Here is a 5,102-nt window from a genome sequence, read left to right on the forward strand (position 1 = left end):
AGATCTTGTTGAGTTTTGGGGGAGATTTATCGGTATCGCTTCCTACCCCGCCATTACTCTGACGTCATCCTTTGACTTTAAAATTTCTTAATGGTTACTACCTGCTTTACTGCACAGGCTGCAAACTCTGGTGCCTATGGAAGTCCGGCAGGTACAAATGCTTGTGAAGTGGACAGGTATCGTACTGGAGGGGGCGATGGGTGGTTTGGAAATTGTGGCGGACTGGAGGAGACATGCCTGGACTAAAAGGTCAGTCACTACTAAGCTCTAGCCATTGCAGTCAAATGAGGCCCAATGTGGCCAAATCATTTGTTTTTGGTTTTGTTTTTCCCCAAGAGAAGCTGAATGTCTAGAATTTTATGTTGTCTCTTAATTTTTTTTAATCTTTTCTTTTTTTTTTTTTGTAATTTAAATTCCAAGCAAAACCTAACATAAACACAGAATACTGTGAGAACCAATTAAAACACACCTGCTGTCCTCCTCCAGAATGTAACCTTAGGCCCACAGGTGAGTCAAAACTTCTTGGGAGGACATCCAAGACTTTGCATAATCTGAACCGCATCTATGTTGCCCTTAAGCTTCTAGGTTACCCATGGCCAAGCACACCATGGTCTCTGGGACACTCCTTCCATTCTCACGCCAACTGTCTTTGAACTCTGTCTACAGTGCCCTTTTGCGTTCGCTTATTAACCTGGTGAAATTCCACTCCCCTTTTTGGGCCCAATTTACCTAACAATCTATATAAGTCTTTCTTGCATACTCAAAGTTTAACTAACTTCTCCCTTCTTTTTTTTTTTTTCCTGGACCATTTTATTTCCACTACCAGTAAAACATTTGTATCTGGTTCAAAATCCCACCATTATGAGATTTTTTTCCTCTGGTTTTTAAACTATTTTTTTCTATTTCCTTCCCCAAAAGATTTTATTTTCCTTTCTTCAAAGCTTAGTTGTGTACATTTTTAAAGGTCTGTAATATTTTATGCAGAATTCAAAGTAAGTGGCATGAAGTTTAGCTGTGTTACCTCAGTCTATACTGTGGCCAGAATCTAATTTTTCTCCCCAAGTATTGATATCCTATAGCATTTGTATTAGTTTCTTATTGCTGCCTTAACAAATTATCTCAGACTTCTAGATTTGAAACAACATGAATTCATTACTTTTCAGATTAGGACCTGGACAATGTTGAGGGGTCACTATTCTGCATACCATATCATCCTCTGATGGCAATTTAGATTAACACCGTGAGAAAGTTCATTTAAAAAAAAGGCAACTCTCAACATCCAATCTTTGTAAACTCAAATTCGTAAGGTAAAGAGAAATAAATGATTTGTTTACCCATCTGACCTTTCCTGAGCCACACAAACTAGGCATACACAGAAAAGACCAGGTCTGTGCATTTATCTATGAGACCAAATGGCTCAAAACAAAACTGACATTGTCATACCTAATTTATTGATTTCTCACTTTTAAGGGTGACCAAACTAATTTCTTCTATAAACCTACAGGTAGAAAAATTCAGTCAAAACACAAAACTCTTCTATTAAATAACTGTAGTATTAATCTACAAATGAAATATGATATGTAATCCATTTTCTTATATTTCAAGGAAATGTCATATCATCAGTGCTAATTAGGCTGCAGTGGCTGCCGTTGTCCAAAGTATAAAAGGCCAAAGTTAGATAGGTCTAAGGAGTGCCATATAAAAGTTTCTATCTTCCACCGGTCTTCCATTTTGCTTTCTTGTTGTAGACAGAATTAAAATAAGTTTTATGGTTTCTGCAGAGATGCAGATGATGTCTGGGCTGTAAGATGACAATCGAAGGAAAGTACCAGATGCTAGAGAGCAATGGTCTGAGGATGCACTTTAAGGGTCCATTCTGATTCTATTGCCACATAATCATTTTGATGCCTGCCTAATAAAAACCAAGTAGCAGATAAGAGTGATGCAATACTGCGCTAGCCCAGCAGATGTAGAAATGGTAAACAGCACGGCTCAGAGGAAGTTCAAATTGTCTCAGTAAGCAGGTGATTTAAGTACATATTAACCAAGTATAAGTACTGGATCAAAGTTATATCTATTCTGTCTTACTACCCACTGGGGACAGCCCTGAGGCCAGGATAGCAGAAGCTTCCCAAGTGGGGGTCTGCACGTTAGTAACTCTTTCTGCTCATAACATTTATAGAGTTAAGAATAAGTGGAATAGAATGAACTGTAATATTTTCTCTTAACTTTTGGGAATATTGTTTGTTCTTGTTTTAACCTTTTTCTCAGCACTTCACAGAAAAATCAGAGAATTCTCTCTCACTGTTAACATATCCTTCCCCTCTCCTTATTCTCTCTCTCTTTTGCTGTAATTCCCCCTATAACTTTCCTTTTTCCTCATCCCCTATCAGCAGAAAAACATTATATAATTTCCCAATTACTCTATTGTTAGTTCTTTTTTTAAATTTGGTTTATTGGGATAACATTGGTTAACAAAACCATGTCGGTTTCAAGTGTACATTTCAACAAAACATCATCTGCACACTGCACCCTGTGCCCATTGTCCAAAATCAAGTCTCTTTCCGGCTCCATTTATCCTCTTCTTGCCTACCTCCACTTACCCCCACCCTCTTTCGCTCTGTATCACCACACTGTTGCCTGTGTCTGTGTGTTTTACATATATATAGCCTTAATCCCTTCAGCTCCTTTTTCACCAAATGCCAATCCCCTCCCCTCTGACAGCTGTCAATCTGTTCGATGTATCTATGTTTCTGTTTCTATTTCGTTCATTAGAGTCCACATACAAGTGAGATGGTATGGTATTTGTTTTTCTCTGATTGGCTTATTTCACTTTAGTATACTTGCCATTTATACTTTTTTTACACACGTACTTCTTTGTTCTTTTCTTCATAAACAAAAATACAAGGGTCCTTCCAAAAATCAGAGGACTTGAAGAGTCCTTTAGACTCTAAAGTTTAGAGCCCATTTAGTGAAGCCTGCTTCCGACACGGATGGCACTGTGCACATACTACTGCAGTCAGGTGAAGAGCTATTCTGTTAGAAATAATCTAGAGAGAATGTAATTCTATTTCACACTTATGTACAATAACTGCTTAGCAAATTTGTGTTCTCTTGCTCTTCCTGGGCAAGAGTTTATGTCCAAATTTCCCTTGCAGTTAAGTGTGTCCTTGTGACTGAGCATTAGTCAAAGAATATGAATGGACATGAGTTCCAATCACAGACCTGGACCACATAAACTTTCTGTAAGTGCACTTCCACGTTCTTCTGCTTCTTCTGATTGGAATAGAAAAGAGTCGTGGATGGCCCAGGACTGGCCACCTGTTGCGGACGGCAGGACTTTCATCATCTTGTGTCTCTAAATTACTGCTAAAGAGTGTTAGCCAACCTCAGGTTTCCCACCTACTAAACATGAGGAAGAACTCCATTTCTATTGTTCACAGGGTCATTTTACATTTCTAGCTTTATTTGTCACAAAATCTAACAGTGTTCTAAATAATACAATAGTATAGTATCTTCATATTAAAATTGTCATTTTGTAAAGCATGTGAGTTATTTCATTTCACTGACTCAAGCTTTTGAAATCAATGCTCTCTTCTTAATATGTCTTAGCTACTTTTGCTGATAATATAAAGGGCTTTGTGACTTTCTTTCTTTCTTCCTATCCCATCAATGCTCTCTCCTTAATATGTCTTGGTTACTTTTGCTGATAATATAAAGGGCTTTGTGACTTTCTTTCTTCCTATCCCAACTTTCCTTTTATTTTTCCATATATGATTTAATGTTTATGCAGAATCCTCTATTTTCCTATCCAAGCTTGTATTACTGATTTTAATGCCAGTCACACCACCACTATTTCCTTTTAAAAAATTTTCAGCAGCCTTTACATTTGGTCCACATAATTAAAGTTTTTTCCTCCTTTGTATGTTAGGGTTGGATAAGAAAAGTTTGAAGAGTCATTTCTTTCTTAAGTGGAGCCTCACATGTATGTGCTACATGACTTCAGATAGAAAAATCGACCCCTTTTCTGACTTGGTCAAGCTATTACAACCGAGATTTCATATATGCATTATTTTGCTTTGAATATTAAAATATTAGATCTACTTTTCCAAATGCAGGCTACTTCTAGTTGCCTCCTTCCACTCTCTTCCAGTAGGATGTCTTAAAAATATGTCATTACTTATTTTTTTTAATTGTACAAGTGAGCTATTAAAATGTAATTGATATAAAGAGTCAAATATCTATTTTAATTGATTAAGAGTAAAATTAGACATCCTTTCCTGAAACTAAACTAATAAAAAGTCCAATGCCTCCTGCTCACAAAACATGAACTGCTTAATTCCATGTAACAGAGCAATTTGTAGGTGAGCATCATTTAAAAAACTTTTTCTCTATCGTTTTCCTCAGATCCAAGTAGAAGCCAAGTCTTGAGGGTTGAACCTCCAAAACTCTGCTGTCCTCACCTTGGTTCCCACCACTAATTTTCGTTGAATATTTTCAATAGTTTTCTGATCAATCTCCCCCATTTTCACTTTTGTGCCTCTCCAACTGTGTGATTCACCACACAAAAGGTAAGTGGGGGGGGGTTTAAAACACAAATTATATTGTATCACTCTACAGCTTAAAATTCTTCATTCGCTTCTAGCTCTTTGAAAAACCCAAACTCTTTTACATGGCCACGGTAGCCATGATAACGCCTCCCTTGCAAAGATGTTCAAATTCTAACTTCTGGACCTGTGCATATGTTGGGTGAGAGACAAAGGGGAATTGAGGTTGCAGACCGAATTAAGGTCAGGAATTAAGGACCTTAAGTTGAGGAAATTAGCCTGGATCATCCAGATGTGCCCAATGTCATTACAAACATCCTTACAAGTGGAAGAGGGGAACAAGAAAGGGAGTCAGAGTGATCAACCATTGCTGGCTTTGAAGATGGAAGAGAGTCATGAACCAAAGAATTTGGGCAAAAAAGGCATTCTCTGGGAAGGAACACATCTCTATCAGTACTTTGGTTTTTAGCTCAATGAGACCCATTTTGGACCTCTGACCTTCAGAATTATAAGGTAATATATTTTTGTTGTTAAAGTTACTAAGTTTGGAGTAAT

Source organism: Saccopteryx bilineata, chromosome 1 (assembly GCF_036850765.1).
Source record: "Saccopteryx bilineata isolate mSacBil1 chromosome 1, mSacBil1_pri_phased_curated, whole genome shotgun sequence".
Lineage (NCBI taxonomy): Eukaryota > Metazoa > Chordata > Mammalia > Chiroptera > Emballonuridae > Saccopteryx > Saccopteryx bilineata.